The 23335-nt window shown below is 43.6% G+C and overlaps 1 long non-coding RNA gene across 1 annotated transcript; it reads left to right on the top strand.

Annotated features, from left to right (window-relative positions):
* Nucleotides 1–6376: 6376 nt before the first annotated feature.
* LOC142108861 (uncharacterized) lies at nucleotides 6377–6771 on the top strand. The gene is made up of 2 exons (XR_012680239.1): nucleotides 6377–6593; nucleotides 6627–6771. It is a non-coding gene; the product is annotated as an uncharacterized LOC142108861 (long non-coding RNA).
* The last annotated feature ends 16564 nt before the right edge of the window (nucleotides 6772–23335 follow it).

The raw sequence follows: 23335 nt of genomic DNA on the forward strand, positions 1-23335 counted from the left end.
CATATTGGCCAAAGAGGAGAATCCTTCATCCGGGTAATGTAAAGGAAACATCTGTGTGATTGAGGCTGTAGTGAATACACGGAGGATGTTATTTAATTGTATATGTAATACCTGCTCACCTCCCAGCTGCACTTAATATACTGAATTTGATTTAAAAGGGATCATTATTCACACCAATTAATAAAAGAGTCGGCAACCACAATATGAACACCGAGGGGTAAATGTATCAAGGTTGGATTTTTTCAGCACTTTTAGGGGCATATTCAATTGTTTGTTTTCCGCGCCGCGGAAAAACTATTACTGCTGGATTTCAGCTCGCGGCTCAGCGAGCTGCAAGCTGAAATCCAGCGAGAAAATTACCGTATTAACGGTTTTTACGCGCACTATTAATTACTGTAGTAACGGTAATAGTGCGACGAGCGCGAGATTTTCGGCGTTTCCACCGACAATTGAATATGCCCCTTAAAATCGCGGTAAATCACCCGTGATTTTAATCACAAAGTTGCCAGATGTATTAAACTGTGATTTTTACTCCAATCTTAAAAATCGATGGTCATCTCTGGCGATTTGCTGGGATGTCAAACACTCCTGTCTTTAGCTAACTCTCCTGTGTTTCATCACTGTTACACTGCCCTGTCTATACAGCCGGAAGTCCGGCAGCTGTCAAATGTGTACAAATATTACCTCTAGTGCTGCCAGCCTACTGCTGGTTACGTGAAAATCGGGGAAATATTTGCGTGGGGTCCCCCCGATTTTCAACACTAGGCAAACCAACCTTAGGGTGGGTGGCACTATAGCAGGGGGACACGCGGAATCTCCATGACTGAGTGGGAAATCCCCATAGAGCAGTGGTTCCCAAACTTTTTCAGTTTGCGGCACCCTTAGAGTCTCCATAATTATTTCAAGGCACCCCTCCAATGTAATTACCGAGCAATCGCATTTTATAAGTAGTTGGGTCAAAATAACGTAATAAGTATTTAGGTCAGGACAGAAATACCTAGTAAGTTGTTTGCAAAAATAATATACATAAATCCAAAGGAAAAGAATATTTTTGTATTTTTTTTCATTTATATTTCTGTCGAAGAATAATTTACAGCTAATATTAAGAGGAATAAGATCAAACAAAATAAAACAACATGTGCAAAAATCATCATACTGTGCCCCTTCACGATCACTCTGTACCCGCCTTCATCCACACACTCTGTGCCCCCCTTCATCCACACACTCTGTGCCCCCCTTCAACCACACACTCTGTACCCGCCTTCATCCACACACTCTGTGCCCGCCTTCATCCACACACTCTGTGCCCGCCTTCATCCACACTCTGCCACCTCCTTCCCTTTCTTTACTTACCATACTTGGACTTCTTTCTTCACAGGGGTGCCGTGGCCAGGAAGAAAAAAAAACACAAAAAAACTTACCAATCCGGCGGCACCTCTTCTTTCCTGTCGCATCTCATTGAATATGTCGGACGTGATGACGTCACGCCCGACATTCAATGAGAAGCGCCACTGCCACTGAGATTCTCAATCACCCCCTCTGGAAACCAGCGTAACCCCAGGGACCTACGGGACGGGAAGACTACGTGTGGTTTTTTCCCTGGCTATGTGTTAGCTGGTAACTACACTTGTCCCCACAGCACAGGTTAGTACAGGAAAACAACAGGAAACAAGAGCCTACCTTTAATGGGGGCCTGACGTCTTGCACCTGGAAAGAAATATGCAGCACACCAAAATACAATATACAAAGCATTGCCGCACAGACAGAATAAAACAATAATACAGTATATGGCAAGCTAATCACAAGAGTACACAACTGCTAGCTAACCAGCCGGTTGCTACAGCACCAACAGGAGCCTTCTGCTCTACTGTTACCTTACTCCTCTTAGTGTACGCACCTCGCTCACACGGGACCGCGCCCTACACTCACAGGGCTCTCACGCCGCTGAATACAACCAGGGCCTTATGCCCTACACCATGGGCCTCTCTGCCCAGCTGATTACAGAGCCTGGTGCTCTGCCTATGGGCCTTAGCCCCCTCTCTACCTTGGGCTCTGAGCCCACTCACTAGGGCCTTGTGCCCTTTTACTTACGGGCTTTCAGCCCCTAACTAGGGCCTTGTGCCCTGTGACCTAGGGGCACTAGCCCCTGCCTAATTAGGCCTTGTGGCCTTCCTCACTATGGCCTCTAGGCCTCTATCCACAAGGGCCTTGTGCCCTTTATACACTATGGGCTATTAGCCCCTAACTAACTAGGGCCTTGTGCCCTTATAACACTCTGGGCTACCAGCCCACTACCTATAAGGGCCTAATGTCCAGTTCCCTGGGCCTTATGCCCCTATCTTGTGCCACGGGCCTTGTGCCCGAATTAATGCTGAATATACTTACCTGCTCTGCGCAGGAAACTCAGCTCGACTCGCAGCCTTCTTCCGCCGGGTCTTCCAGACCCTCCAGCCGGCGGCGCCTCTTCCAGCTGCTCTAAGGGCGGGGCGCTCTCAGCCCTTACAAGGGCTCCCCGCCGGCGTCTCCGGCGCGGCCCTCTTCCTCTCTTCTGGGCGGGGGCGCTCTTAGCCCTGACAAGGGCTTCCCGCCGACGTCTCTGTGAGTGGCAGGGTAGCTCCTTGCCCTGACAAGGGCACCCTGCCACTTCCAGCGTCTTCTTTCTCTTGATCCGCCGCTCCGGACGTCCCAAGACGTCCTCTCTCTACTCCACCGACGAACTTCTGACAAGATGGTGCCGGCTGGCAGTTTATTGTGATTGTGATTCTGTTCTATACTCTGTTAATGATCAGTGCACTGATATGTACAATATTATTTTTAGTTTATTTTGATTCTCTTATATAACGCACTACAGATTAGCATTTTGGTCTATTTGAATTATTACATCTCAGATTTAAAAATCAACATTTTCAGACGTCTGGCGAATCCTTCTAAACTATCCAGTATCTGGGAGGGTTGTAATCCCCTTGCCCTCACTTTACTTTATATTCGTCAGCCATCAGACACTTATCCTGAAAGAAACACAGATACCCATTTTTGCATGTATCAAGAACTGACAGATGTCTGTCAAGAAATGGAGGCCATGAAAGACTATCTAGAAAATATTGAAAATTGCTCTTGCCGGAATAATGTTGGCATAAAAATGTTCCTCAGAATTTCAGCTTGACCCTGCATTGCGATCTAAAACACCTGCTGACCAGCACCCAATATATGTAGTGGTGCGCTTCCATTTCTACAGAATCAAGGAACTATTCATCTCCTCGACCCAAAATTCACCAGATATCCCCTATTCAGGCCATAATCTGCAGATATTTCAAGATGTGGACCTTTCAAAAGGAGGAACCTCATCAATATCACAAAAGCATTCATGAATAATAGAATCCGCTACAACTGAGGCTATCTGTTTCAGCTCCTGTTTACCTACGAAGGAGTAACTCTTAGGGGTATAATTATTAAACTGCAGGTTTGAAAAAGTGGAGATGTTGCCTATGGCAACCAATCCGATTCTAGCTATTATTTTGTAGAATGTTATAAAAAATGACAGCTAGAATCTGATTGGTTGCTATAGGCAACATCTCCACTTATCAAACCCGCAGTTTAGTAAATCTAGCCCTTAGAGTTAAAACACCTGAAGAAGGTCTTACCATGTTTAAGAATCTTGGAATCCCACTAGCTTCTCCCACATCGACAGGTCTGCCTTCTCCACTTGCCCAGAAGGCACCGACCATGGACCCCTGGTCCAAAGCCTGATTTTCCAAGAGGGCCTAGTGTTGTCAACGGTGGTAATCGTTAATACGATTACCACCATTACGACACCCACTTTACCTACAAATAAAAACCGAAAGAGTTAAAAAGCGATGGCAATATTAATAGACTTACCTTTAAAGTGACTCTGAAGATCATCGATGAGGGAAAATGCTGACCTCAACTGATTTGGACTGAAGAGCTGTCCTGCACTTCTGTTTCCTGTCATCACGACTTGTATTCCTCTGAATTTAAAACGGCAATGTAGGTTAAGTGTTTAAACACTTAACCCGACATTGCCGCTTTAAAATCAGAGGAATACAAGTTGCGATGACAGGAAACAGAAGTGCAGGGTTATTAATATTGCCATCGCTTTTTAACTCTTGCGGTTTTTATTTGTAGGTAAAGTGGATGTCGGGTTTTTCAGAACCAAAAAACCATACCGAACCCGTTGCCAAGTGGAAGGCCAGCTTGCAAGCTTACAATCAGATAACTGTGATCATCATCATCATCATTTATTTATATAGCGCCAACATATTCCGTAGCGCTTTACAATTGGGGCAAACATAGTAAACTAATAAACAAACTGGGTAAAACAGACAAAGAGTTGAGAAGGCCCTGCTCGCAAGCTTACAATCTATTGGACAATGGGAGTTTGACACATGAGGTTAAGTCTGCATTTGCAGTCGGCCCAGCCAGACTGCAAAAGTAACTCATAAGCTAAATGATCCTGTCACACAACAATGTTGGTCAAGGGGTAGTTGTATAACAGGTGGTAATAGGGTAATGTAGTGAGGTTAAGAGGGTGGTTGAGGAATATTATAAGCTTGTCTGAAGAAGTGGGTTTTCAGAGAACACTTGAAAGCTTGTAGACTAGAAGAGAGTCTTATTGTGCGAGGCAGAGAATTCCATAGAGTGGGTGCAGCCCGGAAAAAGTCCTGTAACCGGGAATGGGAGGATGTAATGAGGGTGTATGAGAGACACAGATCTTGTGCAGAGCGAAGTTGCTGAGTTGGGAGATATTTTGTGACAAGAGAGGAGATATATGTTGGTGCAGCTTTGTTGATGGCCTTGTAGGTTAGTAAGAGTATTTTATATTGGATTCGGTAGAAAACAGGCAACCAGTGTAGAGACATACAGAGTGATTCAACAGAGGAATAATGATTTGCAAGGAAAATCAATCTTGCCGCAGCGTGCAAAATAGATTGTAGGGGTTTGAGTCTGTTTTTGGGAAGGCCAGTAAGGAGGGAATTGCAATAGTCAATGCGGGAGATGATAAGTGCATGAATTAAGGTTTTTGCAGTGTCTTGTGTCAGATATGTGCGAATTCTGGAAATGTTTTTTAGATGTACGTAACATGATTTAGATATAGAGTCTTTGTGGGGAACAAAGGATAGGTGTGAGTCAAGGATTACACCTAGGCAGTGAGCTTGTGGGGTGGGATTTATGGTCATGTTATCAACAGAGTTAGAAATGTCAGGTATGCTCTTGTTGGGGGGTGGGAGTATTATTAACTCTGTTTTAAAAATATTAAGTTTGAGTTGACGAGAGGACATCCAGGATGATATGGCAGAAAGACAGTCAGTTACACGGGACAACACAGATGTCGAGATATCAGGAGAGTATAGATAAATTTTGGTATCATCCGCATAGAGATGATACTAAAATCCAAAGGAACTTATTAGATTTCCAAGAGAAGCGGTATAGATAGAGAACAGCAGAGGACCTAGCACTGAGCCTTTCGGTACTCCAACTGATAAAGGAAGCGGAGCAGAGGTGGCCCCAGAAAAATTAACAGTGAAAGAGCGATTAGAAAGGTAGGATGAGAACCAGGATAGAACAGTGTCTAGGGATTGCAGCGTTTGTATGAGAAGAGAGTGGTCAACGGTGTCAAATGCAGCCGAGAGATCCAGGAGAATTAGGAGAGAGTAATGGCGTTTAGTTTTAGCAGTGATCAGATCATTGACAACCTTAGTCAACGTAGTCTCTGTGGAGTGTTGAGAACGAAAACCAGACTGAAGAGGATCCAACAGGTTGTTTGCGGAAAGAAAGCGTGTGAGGCGAGTGTAGGCAAGTCTCTCTAGAATCTTGGAGGGGCATGGCAGCTGAGAGAAGGGACGGTAATTTGATAGAGAGTTTGGGTCGGAATCTTGTTTTTTGAGAATAGGAGTAATCACTGCATGTTTGTATAGTGACGGAAAGATGCCAGTAGAGAGGGAGAGATTACAGATTTTAGTTAGAGGTGAGATGAGCACAGGAGACAGGGATCTACCAATTTGCGAGGGAATAGGATCAAGAGGACAGGAGGTAGAGTAGGAGGATAAGAAGAGAGTAGAAATTTCCTCTTCATTTGTGGGGTCAAATGAAGAGAGGGTGTCAGAGATTGGTGGGAAGGAATTGAGCCAATTGCTTGATGAGGAAGAGGATACCAATTCTAGTCTGATCTTATCAATCTTGTCCTTGAAATAGGAAGCAAGATCCTGGTACTGATAGTGGACGGAGGGTTTGGGGTGGGAGGATTGAGAAGAGCTTTAAATGTCTTAAAAAGGCATTTGAGGTTGGAAGCCTGAGCATAGATGAGAGATGGTAAGTATGTTTGTTTTGCAGTGTCCAGGGCATTTCGATAGGAGCGGTAGATAGAAGTATATGTGAAGAAGTCGTTAGAGGTGCGAGTTTTACGCCAGTGACCTTCTGCTTTACGGGAAAGTTTTTGAAGATTTCGCGTTGCTGTAGTGTGCCACTGCTGACATCGAAGTCGACGTGTAGTATGTAGTGTCGGTGGAGCCACTTGATCAATGGCTGTTGCTAAGGTTTGGTGAAAATGAGGTACTGCCATCTCAGGGGAGGAGAATGTAGAGATAGGGGAGCGAAGGTGTTGGAGAGAGGTGGAAAATTGTTGAATATTAATAGAATTAAGATTTCTGCGGGTATGAGGAGGCTTGGTAGAGTTAGACAGTAGAGAGGTTAGAGCAGTGGGGGTGAGCGTGTAGCTGATAAGGTGATGATCCGAGAGGGGGAAGGGTGTGTTAAGAAAGTTAGAAAGTGAGCATAGTCTAGAGAAAACAAGATCAAGGCAATGGCCAGCCTGATGAGTAGATGATTCAATCCACTGCTAGAGGTCAAGTGAGGAGGTTAGAGAGAGTAGTTTGGAAGCAGCTTTGGAAGGTGGGTTATCAATGGGGATGTTGAAATCACCCAGGACGAGGGTGGGGATGTCTGAAGATAAGAAGTGAGGGAGCCATGCAGAGAAATCCTCAATAAATTGTTGGTGTGCTCCATGGGGACGATAGATCACCGCAACACGTAGAGAGAATGTAAATGTGCACTGTGGGTAGAGAAGTAGTCCAACCCCACCACCTTGTCTGCCTTCAAGTCTGGAGGTATGGGTGAGTTGGAGGCCACCATTTAAAAGTGCTGTAGGTGAGGCGGTGTCTGATTGCATGAGCCATGTTTTTGGTATTGCCAGAAGTTTGAGGTTTTCTAAGAGGAAGAGATCATGAATGGAGGTAAGCTTGTTACAAACAGTGCGTGCATTCCAAAGGGCACATTTGAAAGGACTTTGAAAGAGAGGGGAGGCAGGTGATGTGTTTGAGGTTTGCTATAGAGTGTTCGGATGTATGTGTGTGTGAGGAGTGTGGGGGACCCGGATTAGGTGATATATCACCGATCTTACTGTAGTTTAATTTTATACACATGATCCATATTTCATTGGCTATATAAATATATTTTAATATTTTAATGGTGTCACAAGTGAGGTTAGCCTAAGTAAAAATTGATCAGTAACAGACATTATTTAAGTTTTAATGCAAGTAGAGCCCATTCAACCCCAATTTAGTGAGTTCATAATCATGTGAATATTTCAACTACATGTACAGTATTATTATTATTATTATTATTATTATTATCCTTTATTTATAGGGTGCCATAAAATTTCCGCAGTTCCGTACAGAAAACAGACATTGGGCCATACAGGGTAATACAGTGCAGGACAGTAATAAAAAAATACAAGGGGGTAAATGTATCAAATAGTGATTTTTGCAAATTGCCAATATCCGTCGACTATACATGGTAAATTTAAAGCTGCAATGGCATTAAAGGGAAAACTTGCCTTTAAAGCTATTGCTGCTTTTAAATTTACCATGCAGAGTCACCGGATATCAGTGATTTGTAAAAATCACTATTTGATACATTTACCCCCAGGACCTCAAACGTTCCAAGCATAGTTAGCACAGTGAGGTTGCAGCAGAAGAATATGAAAGACGAGGGAAGAGGGCCCTGCTCGTAAGACCTTACATCATAAAGGGAGGGCAGACAGACAGGAGGCACAAAGAAAGTCAGAAGAGGGGATCAAGTGCAAGAAGAGCAAGTAGCAGGAGGGGCTTGAGAGAGGGTGAGGTAGTCAAGCATGGAGAGAGGGTTAGGTGGAAGGCTGGTAGGCTTTGAGAAACAGATGAGTTTTGAGTGCCTGTTTGAGGTGCACAAATCAGGGAACAGTCGGATGGAGCGTGGGAGGTCGTTCCAATGGAGGGGGGCAGCCCCGGGAAAATTCTTGGATTCTGGAGTGGGATGAGCTGATCAGGGTGAAGGACAGGTGATTGTCATTGGCCGATCGCAGAGAATGGAGTGGAGTGTGAATGGAGAGGAGATTAAAGATGTAAGGGGCAGTGGAGTGAGAGAGAGCCTTGTAGGTAAGGGTGATAAGTTTAAAAAGAATTCTGTAGGGGAAGGAGAGGCCAATGAGAAGCAGTGGAAGAGGAAGATGAGTTTCGAAGCTGCATTGAGTATAGAGCGAAGGGGGGGCAAGTTGGAAGAGGGGGAGGACGGTGAGGAGAATGTTACAATACACAAGATGGGAAATGATAAGAACATGGATAATGGTTTTGGTGGTATCCTGAGATAGGAAGGGACAGTTGCAGGCGATGTTGTGGAGTTGAAAGCGACAGGATTGGGCAAGAGATTGAATGTGGGGGGGCAAAAGAGAGGGAGGAGTCAAAGTGACTTCCAGGCAGCGGAGTTGAGGAACTGATGAGATGGTGGTGTTGTTGACAGTGATAGAGAGATCAATAAGGGAAGAAGATCTAGAATGAGGGAAGACAATGAGCTCGGTTTTGAGGAGATAGAGGAAAGGCAGTCAGATACACGAGAGATAAGGGGGAGGGGAAGATCAGGAGAGGAGATGTAGAGTTGAATGTCATCGTGTAAAGGTGATATTGGAGACCGAAAGAAGTGATGAGATCACCTAGGGAGGTAGAGTACAGCGAAAATATTAGAGGGTTAAGAACAGAGCCCTGAGGAACACCTAAAGGGAGGGCAGAGGATGAAATAGAAATGTATACAGAGAAGGAGCGGCTGGCAATGTAGGAGGGGAACCATGCGAGGACAGAGCCAGAGAGGCAGAGAGAAAGAAGGGTTTGCAGCAGGAGGGGGTGGTCAATGGTGTTGAAGGCTGCAGCAAGTGTGGTGCCCCAAAATCTGAGTACCCTGTGGTGTATCTATATGTTTTTAATTTGTTAATTTAATTTGTTAATTGTTAAAAGTGTTTATAAAGATTTAAAAAAAAAAAAAAAATTTCTTGAGGGAGAAGTGACAGTTGGGAGTGGTTGGTGGTTGCCGGGAGTAACAGGAAGGAGGAGTGTGTGGCTTAGCAACAAGTCCACTAACTTTGGTAATAACTGTGAACTCCCAGAAGGCAGTGGGAAGAGGAAAGTTCTAGACTTCTGAGGGAGAGAGATCCCTGTGTCTGCATAGACTGAGAGAGAAAAATAGGGACAGAATGAAAATCGGACAAAGTGATATATAAGCAGATTAAAAGTGAAGTAAGTGTAAGTAGAGAAGAAGATAAGAAGTGAGCCAAAGAGAGGTGTGAGTAAAAAGGAAAGTACTGAAAACAAATAAGCAGTATAGAGATCTGTGACATCACACTAAACAGACTGAGCTATGTACTGAGAACAGTGTGAGAGGAGAGAAAATAGAGAGGTCTGTGAATACACACAAAAGAGACTGTGTAATACAAAAGATCATCAGTTTATTTGGCGTGAAAAAGTAATTTATGGGCCCCAACCACGTGCAGCACTTCTACTAAATTCCTGTGCACAGTTCAACCCAGGACTGAGTGTAAATATGGTAACGTTACCAAATGTTTTAGTGGAATATTAATGTTAAGTGATTTACCTGAAAATTGATTTATTATTATTATATGTTAAATGCTATTGTGCTCTATGTTGATCAAATGAATATTTTGTCATTACCATTGAGTTGAAGGGGTCAGTGGCGCGGTGGCCAAATAACCAAAATTATCTTTACCGCATTATTAATAAACGCAAGTTATTTGACCAATCCTTGTCCCTCTCTTTGAAGTATTTATCTCCTGACCACCGGATGTCCGAATAAAAAAGAACCTGAATCGTGTCTGGAGGACAAGGTAAGGGAAGGAAATCCCATCAGTACTCGACCACCACATAACTTTGGCGTCAAACCGAACATGATCCGAGTGCATCAGGAGAGTAATACCCTCAGTGAAAAATGGATCAGCAACCGGCAGGGCCCATAACCCTACCATACTATTTCGGGGCCCCATGGCTCCCAAAGTACAGCGAGGGGACGACAAGCTACAGAAGACTTCATTCACAGAATTCGAGAACAAACTGGAATCCATGTTCCGACTATACCCGTTGAATGAACAGCAGAAAGTGGAGATCTTAATAGGGCAACTCACAGGGTCAGCGCTCAGAGAAGTAATCTCATGGCCGATGGACAACAAGAAAGAAGAGGCACAAGTTTTAAAAAAAAAATCCACAACGTTTGAGAAAAGAACTCTTCCGGAGTTGAAGATGAAACTATATGCTCGCAAGCAACAACCGAACGAGACACTGCGGGACTATGCCCTGAGCCTACAAGAGATGTTAAGAGCCATTCAGGCAGTGGACAAAGAGGAAGTACGAAACGCGGACAAAGCCCTAACCGTACAGTTCGTAGAAGGAGTCGCCCAAGAAAGCGTTAAGATTCAGCTACGACTGATGAAAGCACAGATGCCAGGCAAAACCTTTCGAGAGTTTAAAGAGACCGCCATCACCATTGTTGGTAACCAACGGGGAAGGGAGGAAGAATACCCAGAATTGGTATTTGTCAGAGAAAGCGCAAGCTCGACGGGAGCCATAGCAAGCAGCACAGAAAAGTCAACACGGGCTCAAGAATCGGTAATACAGAGCGGTCAGTATCCCACCGGAGACCCAATGCAAACGCTCAAAGAGCAAATGGAGGAGCTAGCCGTCGGAATGGCAGAAATCCAGCGAGAGATGCGCCAAATGGCGAGGCCACCGGCACCCACCTACGGGGAACCAGAGTGGAGGCCCGAAAGACAAAGACCAGTCCAAGGCAGGTGGGAACCACCTCGCGAGTATGTACGGCGATCGCCCAACCAATTCGATAGTCAAGGGCGCCCGATATGCCGCCGGTGCCATGGGATAGGACACATAGAAAGAAACTGCGACCAAAATGAACATTTAAACTCCGACACCCCGAGATTGAGGGCCGAATCTCGGGGCGAGCCCCGGGAATAGATCCGGATCCAGAAAACTGGAGGCCCCAGTTCATCGGACAATGTTCCACGTTACCCGTTACAATTAATGGAGTGGAAACCCTGGCTGTGCTTGACACGGGGTCACAGATTACGACCATCTGGCTCCCTACATTCCACAAGTATTGGGGCAAAGAGCAGCTGTTATCACCACCCCCAACCTGGCTGCAGCTGACCGCCAGTAACGGCCTTGAGATTGCGTGTGAAGGGTATTGGGAAGCGGACATCCAGATCGGAGCGACCTTGTTGCCAAGACAAGGCTGTCTTGTTACCGCCCCCTGTAAAGGGAACATAGCCCCCATCATCCTGAGGATGAATGTGCTGCAAAGATGCCCGGATGAGCTAGTGGCGACTTTAAAGGGTAAGTTAACCCAAGCAGCTTCCCCCGGTCATCAGGCCTTTCAACATACTGTTCGGCTCCTACAAGGTTACCAAAAGTCTGCTGGTTCCCATGTAAAGGTTTCGGGCACTGTCAAGTGGTTTAATGTGCGGAATGGATATGGCTTCATCAACAGAAATGACACCAAAGAAGATGTCTTTGTCCACCAGACAGCAATAAAGCGAAATAACCCACGGAAGTTTCTGCGCAGTGTTGGAGACGGGGAGACTGTGGAATTTGATGTTGTGGACGGAGAGAAGGGTGCCGAGGCAGCAAACGTGACTGGCCCTGGTGGTGTACCAGTAAAAGGAAGCAGATTTGCACCCTACCGACGAAGGTTTTGCAGACGTTTCTACCGGCCAAGAGGAGAGAATGCTGCAGAATCTGGTGGGGAAGTAAGTATAGAGCGAGGGAGAGAGAGCAGAAGAAGTGTCCTCTCAGCAGAGACCTGTCCAGCGCAGACGCCCTCCTCCGTTCTTCTACAAACGGCAGCAGAAAGACTACGACTGGGATGCGCAGGCCTATCGGCTGTCAGAAGGAAGCATCGTCCTCAAGAAGAAACATCAAGGGATGACTGGGATGAAGAACCAGATGATAGACAAGGGACTTTGCCTCAGCTGCCCACCGACCCTTTCGAGCTACTATTGGCAGTATCAGGATTAGAGATCTTTCTCACTGAAACTGTTGTTTATAATGTATATAATGTATATTAAAACTGTTGTCATTGAAAATGTTTGCTATTATAAATGTTGTAGATGTGTGATTTGAGTTGATAAAGAACAACCACCTTTATGTCTTAATGCGTGAGGACACGCACCTGAAAAAGCGGGGGTGAATGTGGTGCCCCAAAATCTGAGTACCCTGGGGTGTATCTATATGTTTTTAATTTGTTAATTTAATTTGTTAATTGTTAAAAGTGTTTATAAAGATTTTAACAAAAAATATATATATATTTTCTTGAGGGAGAAGTGACAGTTGGGAGTTGTTGGTGGTTGCCGGGAGTAACAGGAAGGAGGAGTGTGTGGCTTAGCAACAAGTCCACTAACTTTGGTAATAACTGTGAACTCCCAGAAGGCAGTGGGGAGAGGAAAGTTCTAGACTTCTGAGGGAGAGAGATCCCTGTGTCTGCATAGACTGAGAGAGAAAAATAGGGACAGAATGAAAATCGGACAAAGTGATATATAAGCAGATTAAAAGTGAAGTAAGTGTAAGTAGAGAAGAAGATAAGAAGTGAGCCAAAGAGAGGTGTGAGTAAAAAGGAAAGTACTGAAAACAAATAAGCAGTATAGAGATCTGTGACATCACACTAAACAGACTGAGCTATGTACTGAGAACAGTGTGAGAGGAGAGAAAATAGAGAGGTCTGTGAATACACACAAAAGAGACTGTGCAATGCAAAAGATCATCAGCTTATTTGGCGTGAAATAGTAATTTATGGGCCCCAACCACGTGCAGCACTTCTACTAAATTCCTGTGCACAGTTCAACCCAGGACTGAGTATAAATATGGTAACGTTACCAAATGTTTTAGTGGAATATTAATGTTAAGTGATTTACCTGAAAATTGATTTATTATTATTATATGTTAAATGCTATTGTGCTCTATGTTGATCAAATGAATATTTTGTCATTACCATTGAGTTGAAGGGGTCAGTGGAGCGGTGGCCAAATAACCAAAATTATCTTTACCGCATTATTAATAAACGCAAGTTATTTGACCAATCCTTGTCCCTCTCATTGAAGTATTTATCTCCTGACCACCGGATGTCCGAATAAAAAAGAACCTGAATCGTGTCTGGAGGACAAGGTAAGGGAAGGAAATCCCATCAGTACTCAACCACCACACAAGGTCCAGAAGGATGAGCAAGGATTAGACTTGGCCAAGCGAAGGTCGTTTGTAACTTTGGCCAGGGCGGTTTCAGTGGAGTGGAGGGGGCGGAAGCCGGATTGGAGAGGGTCACGGAGGAAGTTGTCTGAGAGGTGCCTAGTGAGGTGGTTGCAGACAACTCTCTTGAGAAGTTTAGAGGCAAAGGGGAGAAGTGAGATGGGGCGGTAGTTAGCGAGTGAGGTGGGGTCAAGGGCATGTTTAATGAAAGAGAGGACGATGCCAGAGGAGAGTGACAGATTGAAGAGGGGTGCAAGGTAGGAGCAGGACAACTGCACAATTCATGTATTTTAGAGTATAACTCTACCATACCACTGGAGTTAAATGTTGTCTTAAATTATGTTTCTTGACTTTTAGGGGGGTATTCAATTAGCTTTCCGGTTCGTGGTAACGCACGTTACCGTGAAAAGTGCGCAATATTGACAGTAATACGGTACCGCAATTTTCCTTCACAACCCTATGGGATGTGCACAAAAGTGCACGTTATTGCGGTACCGTGGATTGCCTTTGCGGCCCGTTCCCGGTGCTTTACCGCAAATACTCCCCTTAATTTTAAATGGACCTTACGTAGGGTTCTGTATCTGAATAATAAATGTGTGCCCAAAGATAGCAATGAAATGGATGTGGGGTGCTAGAGCTGAAGCTATCAGTTTCACAAGTAGGAGGAGAGTGAGATAGGAGTTAACATCAGACTGTCTCAGTAAATCATACGAGGAAATGTAAGGGAAGTGTGAGGATTCACAACACTAGCTCCAGATGACAGCTGTCAGAAAACAATTACTGTTAGGATTTACTCACTAGCTACAAATGACAACTGTCAGATAGGGTGGGGTCCTGACATTGCCGCTTTAAATTCCAAAATCTCAATTTAGTGACATCAAAGTTAGGTGCCACCTTTCAGTATGTTCGTAATTTATAACAATCTGCATTACAGTGTGTTCGGAAATGTCATCTGTCTATGTTCATGTAAGTCTGCTTTTAAACCATGTCTATGTTATTGTAATCGGAATTGTTTTGTCTATCTTCTCATTGTCGGCCTTAAAAGTTTCTGGTCAGATAACTATTTACAATGATAGCTACAAACACCTTTTTTCAATCAAGTAAACAGCACTCTGCTAGTCACTTCGCCTGGAATACTGCACAGCTTTCATTATTCTGCAACCAGCTCTTCAGTAAAAAAGTCAAGTCAATCAGAACAATTCATCTCACCTGTTCGTAGAGCTTAAAAGTTCCTCATTTCTACCAAGCTTTTGCAGGAGCAAAAATACTACAAAAGTATTTCTCTTGGATGGTTGCTGGTGTCTTTTTTTACACAGAGGCTAGTCTCATTTGTTACTATCGGATTCATCAAATTATTAAATAGTTAACATGTGTATGGCAGACAATTTATTCAAATAAATTAGATGTAGATGATCAACCAATCTAATCACATTAGGTGGAAGATTTTCATCTAAAAGGATGAATATCTTCCCCTACTTCTTGAAGTCCATCGCTATCTCGCCTATTCCCCTTCAGGGGAAATCTCGCAGTTGCGCTTCCTGAACCAGTGAGACCCATGACAGGTTCCCCGTCATGCCTGAGGATCTGTCTGTACCCAGGCTGGGCTGTGTCTCTGGATCAGAACTGGTGACTGTGCAAAAAGGTGGGTGGCTTGATTAGGTTCCCTTGCATGGAAGAGAAAGGACTGGTACAGATGGTGGTTGCTGTGAGTTCAGGAAACTACAGCATAGGAACGGCACTGGGGACTGCCAAGTAGTGAAAAATAGAAAGACAATAAGAGAAAAGAGAATATCCGCACTAGGAAAATCTAATACCATTATCTAGCAATAAGCTATTCGTATTGTAGCCAATTAATCAGGATGTTTGTGATATAGAAAAACATCCTGAGTGGTGCACCCATACACCAGAGATGCAGTCAATATAAAGAAAAAGGAGGGGGAAAGCAGGTGACTAGGGGCACTCAGAAAATGGATCAGTGTGAATATTAAAATGAAATTTTATTGATATGCTTTAAAAATAATATTGTTATATCATCCTATACCAAAAGCTAGCGAAATATTAAAATCAAATACCAAAACAAAAATATGTAAAATTGCAGATCAACTGCAAATATAGCTCTGAGGTAATTTATTAATTATTAACCTCAAAATTGAGTATATCGTTAATGTAGGATTAAATTACTAATTGATATAGATTCCAATATTGGAAGAATATATATTGTTTCCCTTAGAGTTCCGAAATTATAAATGTGTCTGCTTAATTGCACCAAATGATCTGTTATACCATCAATATATAGAACAATTGATATTCAGTTAAATTCACCTAGTGGTGGTTTTGATAATGGTAGTGGTGATTTTGATAATAACTTCTATTATATATGTTAACAAAGGATCTGACTAAGAACCAGGGCAGAAATGAAAAGTTGTTTGATGCAATGGACTGCTGCTTTAGCTTCTTCAGACCAATTAGAGGTATCAGACCACATTTTGGTAAGTGCTGTGATTGGAGCCACATGAGTGGAGAAATTTCTAATGATTTTTCTGTAATAGTTTGCAGAGTCCAGAAAGCGTTGGACCGAGGTTGGAAGGGGCCAGTTCATAATCGCCTTGAGCTTCTCTGGGTCCATCTGAAGATCAAGACCAGATATAATGTAACCTAAGAAGGAGATGGATGGTACTTCAAAGTAGGGATGTGCACCGGCGACTTTTGAGGTCTCGTGTTTTGTGTTTTGGATCCGGATTTTCGTTATTTTTGGGGTTCGGATTTGTCTCGCAAAACACTTGACGAAAGGTCTCGGTTCGGATTTAAGGTTTTGGATTCGGATTTTTTTTGAAAAAAACATAAAAAGTTTAAAAATCAAGTTTTTGGGCTTATTTTCACTCCTAGGCTATTATTAACCTCAATAACATTCAATAACAAGCATTTCCACTAATTTACAGTGTATTCTGAACACCTCACAATATAGTTATTAGTCCAAAATGTTGCAACAAGGTATCTTTCTGGACTGCGTAGAGGAGTGGGTCACCACAATATATATTAAAAACCCTGAACTTTTATGATTCGCACCAATAAATGTACCTGGACTGCGTAGAGGAGTGGGTCACCACAATATATATTAAAAACCCTGAACTTTTATGAATCGCACCAATAAATGTACCTGGACTGCGTAGAGGAGTGGGTCACCACAATATATATTAAAAACCCTGAACTTTTATGAATCGCACCAATAAATGTACCTGGACTGCGTAGAGGAGTGGGTCACCACAATATATTAAAAACCCTGAACTTTTATGAATCGCACCAATAAATGTACCTGGACTGCGTAGAGGAGTGGGTCACCACAATATATATAATAAGAAAACCATCAACTTGTTTGATTCGCACCAATAAATGTACCTGGACTGCGTAGAGGAGTGGGTCACCACAATATATTAAAAACCCTGAACTTTTATGAATCGCACCAATAAATGTACCTGGACTGCGTAGAGGAGTGGGTCACCACAATATATATAATAAGAAAACCATCAACTTGTTTGATTCGCACCAATAAATGTACCTGGACTGCGTAGAGGAGTGGGTCACCACAATATATATTAAAAACCCTGAACTTTTATGAATCGCACCAATAAATGTACCTGGACTGCGTAGAGGAGTGGGTCACCACAATATATTAAAAACCCTGAACTTTTATGAATCGCACCAATAAATGTACCTGGACTGCCTAGAGGAGTGGGCACTGGGCACCACAATAAAATATATAAAAAACCTTCAACAGGTCTGCATTACACTACACATACGGCTGCTCCTCCATCCTCTCCATCATATACATGTTGGAGTTTTAGCGTGTGACAACCTCTTGTTTTTGATAATGTCAGTGCATTTTAAATATTTTTCAATTTGCCCCACACCACTGAATGTACTTTATCTATAATACGCATCTATCTATCTTGACTGCGTAGTGTGGTGGCCCCGGTACACAATTTGGTACCGAGGCCACAATATAATTAAAAAACCCTCCACGTGTCAGAATTCCACCAAACAAGTATCTGGACTGCGTAGTGGGGTGGCCCCGGTACCCAATTTGATACCGGGGCCACAATACCTCCTCCAAACATGGTACAGACAATTCGTCATTGAGATCCCATCAAGTATGTTAAAGACAGACAGGGTCCAAGTGTTATTGGTTGACTTTGTAAACCAAAAAACTGTCCCTGTTGCACATAGTCGTGCAATGAAGACTGACTTTTTCATTTAAAGGCACCATCTTTCAAGTGTAGTGTTTGTAAGTCTAAGTCATATTATACTTTTGGTAAAATTGGTTTATTTTGTTCCTCTTTATGGTAACTACTAATAGAATTAAAGTATTAAATAGAAGCGGCAGTTCCTCTTTATGGTAATTAGTAATAGAATTAAAGTATTAAATAGAATTAAAGTATGAAATAGAATTAAAGTATTAAATAGAATTAAAGTATGAAATAGAATTAAAGTATTAAATAGAATTAAAGTATGAAATAGAGTGGTATAGAGTTGTAGTGTGGTATAGATAGAGTGGTCCCCACAATATAATAATAAAACCCTCAACTGGTCTGAATTCCACCAAACAAGTATCTGGACTGCGTAGTGTGGTGGCCCCGGTACACAATTTGGTACCGAGGCCACAATATAATTAAAAAATTGGGCATCAACTGTCACCGTTGTTTAATATCTGATACACCTAAATATGGACTGCACAGTGGAGTGGCCCCGGTAGTAAATTTGGTGCCGGGGCCACAATACCTCCTCCAACTTCCAAGTGTAGTGTTTATAAAGACAGACAGCGTCGAAGTGTTATTAGTTGGCTTTCTTAACCCTAAAATTGTCCCTGTTGCAAATATTCGTGCAATGGACAGTTACTTTTTTATTGAAAGACTCAAGCTTTCAAGTGTAGTGTTTATAAAATATAAACAACAATACAGTAGTTTTAGAGCACGTCAATACCTCTTGTTTTAAATTATGACACGGCATTTTACTTTTGGTTTAATTTCTTGAATTTTTTAAAATTTGGTTTTACTTTTTGAACATGGCAAACGACTGTTGATTGGTCATATAATGCCAAAAAAAAAGTTCCAAGATGGAATTGTCCTTGGGCCCTCACACCCACCCTTATGTTGTTGAAATAGGACATGCACACTTTAACAAACCAATCATTTCAGCGACAGGGCCTACCAAACAACTTTGGCTGAAATGATTGGTTTGTTTGGGCCCCCACACCAAAAAAACTATTCATCTCTCCCTGTACAGACTAAACAGGCTCTACTGAGGCAAGATGTCGTCCTCATCCTCAACCTCTGATTCCTCTCCCCCTACAGTGTGTACTTCCTCCTCATCACACATTATCAATTCGTCCCCGCTGGACTCCACAACCACAGGTCCCTCTGTAGTATCTGGAGGGCAGTGCTGTACTTCATTGAGGAATTGATTATTCATTTTTATAAACATCATTTTTTCAACGTTGTGAGGAAGCAACCTCCTTCGCCGCTCACTGACCAGGTTCCCCGCTGCACTAAAAACTCTTTCCGAGTACACACTGGAGGGGGGACAACTCAGGTAAAATAGAGCCAGTTTGTACAGGGGCTTCCAAACTGCCTTTTTTTCCTGCCAGTAACAATATGGACTGTCTGACATGTCTACTTGGATGGTGTCAGCAAAGTAATCATCCACAATTTTTTCTATTGTGACAGCATCCAATGCAGCGAGAGTAGACATGTCTGCAATGGTTGGCAGGTCCTTCAGTCCGGACCAGATGTTATCAGCATCCCCGCCAGTGCCTCTTTTGGGAAAACTGAGCTTTTTCCTCGCAGCCATAGATGTGGAAGAAAATGAGGGTGGAGCTGTTGGCATGTCACGGTCCTCTTCAGAGGACAATCTCCTGACCAGCAGGTCTTTGCACCGCTGTAGACTTGTGTCCGCCGGAAACAGAGACACAACATACGCTTTAAACCGAGGATCGAGCACGGTGGCCAGAATGTATTCCTCTGACTTTAAAAGAGTGACCACCCTCGGATCCTGGCAAAGCGTACGAAGGGCTACATCCACAAGAGCTACATGCTTGGTGTAATCGCAATGGCTTACCAGCTCCTCCCTCACTTTCTCCAGCTGCTTCTGCAACAGCCTGATCAGGGGAATGACCTGACTCAAGCTGGCAGTGTCGGAACTGACTTCTCGTGTGGCAAGTTCAAATGGCTGCAGAACCTTGCACAACACGGAAATCAGTCTCCACTGCGCTTGACTGAGGCGCATCCCCACTCCTTTGCCTATGTCGTAGGTGGCTGTGTAGGCCTGAATGGCCTTTTGCTGCTCCTCCATCCTCTGCAGCATATAGAGGGTGGAGTTCCAGCGTGTCACAACCTCTTGTTTGAGGTGATGGCAGGGCAGGTTCATGCTTTTTTGATGTGCCTCTAGTCTGCGGTAGGCACTGGCTGAATGCCGAAAGTGTCCAGCAATTTTGCGCGCCACCGCAAGCATCTCCTGCACACCCCTGTCACTCTTGAGGTAATGCTGCACCACCAAATTAATGGTGTGGGCAAAACATGGGACGTGCTGGAAATTGCCCATATTTAATGCCCGCACAATGTTACTGGCATTGTCTGACACCACAAATCCCCATGAGAGTCTAAGTGGGGTAAGCCACTGGGAGATAATTTCCCTCATTTTCTCTAATATGTTGTCAGCGTTGTGCCTCTTATTAAAGCCTGTAATACACAATGTTGCCTGCCTTTGCACGAGCAGCCATTTTGTAGATGCTGCTACTGATGCAGCTGTTGCTGTTGCTGCGGAAGGGGATGCATCTACCCAGTGGGCTGTCACAGTCATATAGTCCTTCGTTTGCCCAGAACCACTTGTCCACATGTCCGTGGTTAAGTGGACAGTGGGTACAACCGCATTTTTAAGAGCACTGAGGACACTTGATCGTACTTCTCTGTACATTTTTGGTATCGCCTGCCTAGTGAAGTGGAATCTCGAGGGGATTTGGTACTGGGGACACAATACCTCTATCAACCCTCTAAATCCCACTCCACTGATGGCGGACACCGGGCGCACGTCTAACACCAACATTGCAGTTACAGCCGCAGTTATACGCTTTGCAATAGGGTGACTACTATCGTATTTTGTGGTCATGGCAAACGACTGTTGGACGGTCAATTGTTTTGTGAAAGACTTAGCGGTCTTACGACTTCTCCTCTGGGAAGATGACCGACTAACAGCAGCAACAGCAGCAGTGGCAGTAGTAGGCGTACCGTTGCAGGATTCCTCGGATGAATCCCGTATTGAGGAGGACTCAGTCTGGCTGCTGACTTGGGCTGCAGGACTGAATCTGATGGAGATTGTGGAGGAAGTTGACGAGGAGGGTGTTGCTGGTGTGTATCCAACTGGACGACGGGATTTAGGTGTCCCTGTACCGATGAGGGTCCTAGCCCCAGTTCCTGAACTAACCACTGAACTATGAAGGTTATTCAGGTGACGTATAAGGGAGGATGTTCCTAGGTGGGCAAGATCCTTACCCCTGCTTATTTGAGCTTTACATAAGCTACATATGGCCATACATTGGTTGTCTGGATTTGGATAAAAATAACTCCAGACCGAAGAGGTGCATTTTTTGGTCTTCTGACCAGGCATGACGATGGGCTTTTTCATCCCATGGACATCAGCTGTTTCCCCCCCTGGTGCCTCATTTACAATAACCACATCACCATCCTCATCATCAAGTTCCTCCACAGCGCCAGCTACATCATCAATAGCCTCCTCCCGAGCCACCTCTTCCCGTACAGTGATGGGAAGGTCAGGCTTGACAACCACCAACATCCTTGGACTCGCCTTGTGGATTTGTGATAATTTCTCTTTAGAAGGCAGAGTTGTTTGCTGTTTTGTTGCTGACAGCATAACTCTCTTCAATTTTTTGTAGGGGGGGGGAGGAGGAGGAGGGCTAAGATCCGTGGGTGAAGCTGAACCACTAGTCATGAACACGGGCCAGGGCCTAAGCCGTTCCTTGCCACTCCGTGTCGTAAATGGCATATTGGCAACTTTACGTTTCTCCTCAGATGATTTTAAGTTTCTCTTTTTGCTACTTTTTCTTAACTTGGGCTTTTTGGATTTTACATGCCCGGTACTACGAGATTGGGCATCGGGCTTGGAAGACGACGTTGATGGCATTTCATCGTCTATGTCATGACTAGTGGCAGCAGCTTCAGCATTAGGAGGAAGTGGGTCTTGATCTTTCCCTACTTTATCCTCCAAATTTTTGGTCTCCATTATATGTAGCACAAGATACTGCAGAATGTGTGAACTTGGTAATATTGCAGTACCAATGGACTTATACTGCTGGATTGGTTTTGCAAATTTGGTTATAATTATTATATATTTTTTTTTTTAAAAAATTTTTATTTTTTTTTACTTTTTTTTTATTTTTAAAAAACTTGGGAATAGTGGGGAAATAACTATGCCCTTAGAAGCACAGAGCACAGGACACAGCACCACTGGACTGAACAGGACACGGCACAGGACCCAGCAGCACTACGGAACTCAGCAGGACAGAGCACAGGACACAGCACCACTGGACTGATACTGCAGAATGTGTGAACTTTGTAATATTGCAGTACCAATGGACTTATACTGCTGGATTGGTTTTGCAAATTTGGTTATAATTATTATATTTATTTATTTATTTTTACATTTTTTATTTTTTTTTACTTTTTTTTATTTTTTAAAAACTTGGGAATAATGGGGAAATAACTATGCCCTTAGAAGCACAGAGCACAGGACACAGCACCACTGGACTGAACAGGACACGGCACAGGACCCAGCAGCACTACGGACCTCAGCAGGACAGAGCACAGGACACAGCACCACTGGACTGATACTGCAGAATGTGTGAACTTTGTAATATTGCAGTACCAATGGACTTATACTGCTGGATTGGTTTTGCAAATTTGGTTATAATTATTATATATTTTTTTTTTTTTTTAAATTTTTTATTTTTTTTTACTTTTTTTTTATTTTTTAAAAACTTGGGAATAATGGGGAAATAACTATGCCCTTAGAAGCACAGAGCACAGGACACAGCACCACTGGACTGAACAGGACACGGCACAGGACCCAGCAGCACTACGGAACTCAGCAGGACAGAGCACAGGACACAGCACCACTGGACTGATACTGCAGAATGTGTAAACTTTGTAATATTGCAGTACCACTGGACTTTTACTGCTGAATGTGTGAACTTGGTAATATTGCAGTACCAATGGGCTTATACTGCAGGATTGGTTGTGCAAATTTTGTGGTAATTAAAATAAATTTAAGTAGTTTTTGGTATTTTTTAAAAAAACTTTTTTTTATTTTTTTAAACACAGGGGAATATTGGGGAAATAACTATGCCCTTAGAAGCACAGAGCACAGGACACAGCACCACTGGACTGAACAGGACACAGCACAGGACCCAGCAGCACCACTGACCTCAGAAGGACAGAGCACAGCACACAGCACCACTGGACTGATACTGCAGAACACAGCACAGCACAGCACAGCACAGAACTAAACAGCACAGCACGAGATCTACCAGGACAGAGGACCACCTAACACACCCTCCCTCTACCCTGATCAATGCCCGAGTGAAGATGGCGGCGACTAGTGGGGAATTTATAGGATCCGAGTATCGCGAGATCCGACAACGGGATTATGAGTCAGAGCCTCAGTTTCACATTTGAATTTGGCGCCAATAC

Source organism: Mixophyes fleayi, chromosome 1 (genome assembly GCF_038048845.1).
Source record: "Mixophyes fleayi isolate aMixFle1 chromosome 1, aMixFle1.hap1, whole genome shotgun sequence".
Classification (NCBI taxonomy): domain Eukaryota; kingdom Metazoa; phylum Chordata; class Amphibia; order Anura; family Limnodynastidae; genus Mixophyes; species Mixophyes fleayi.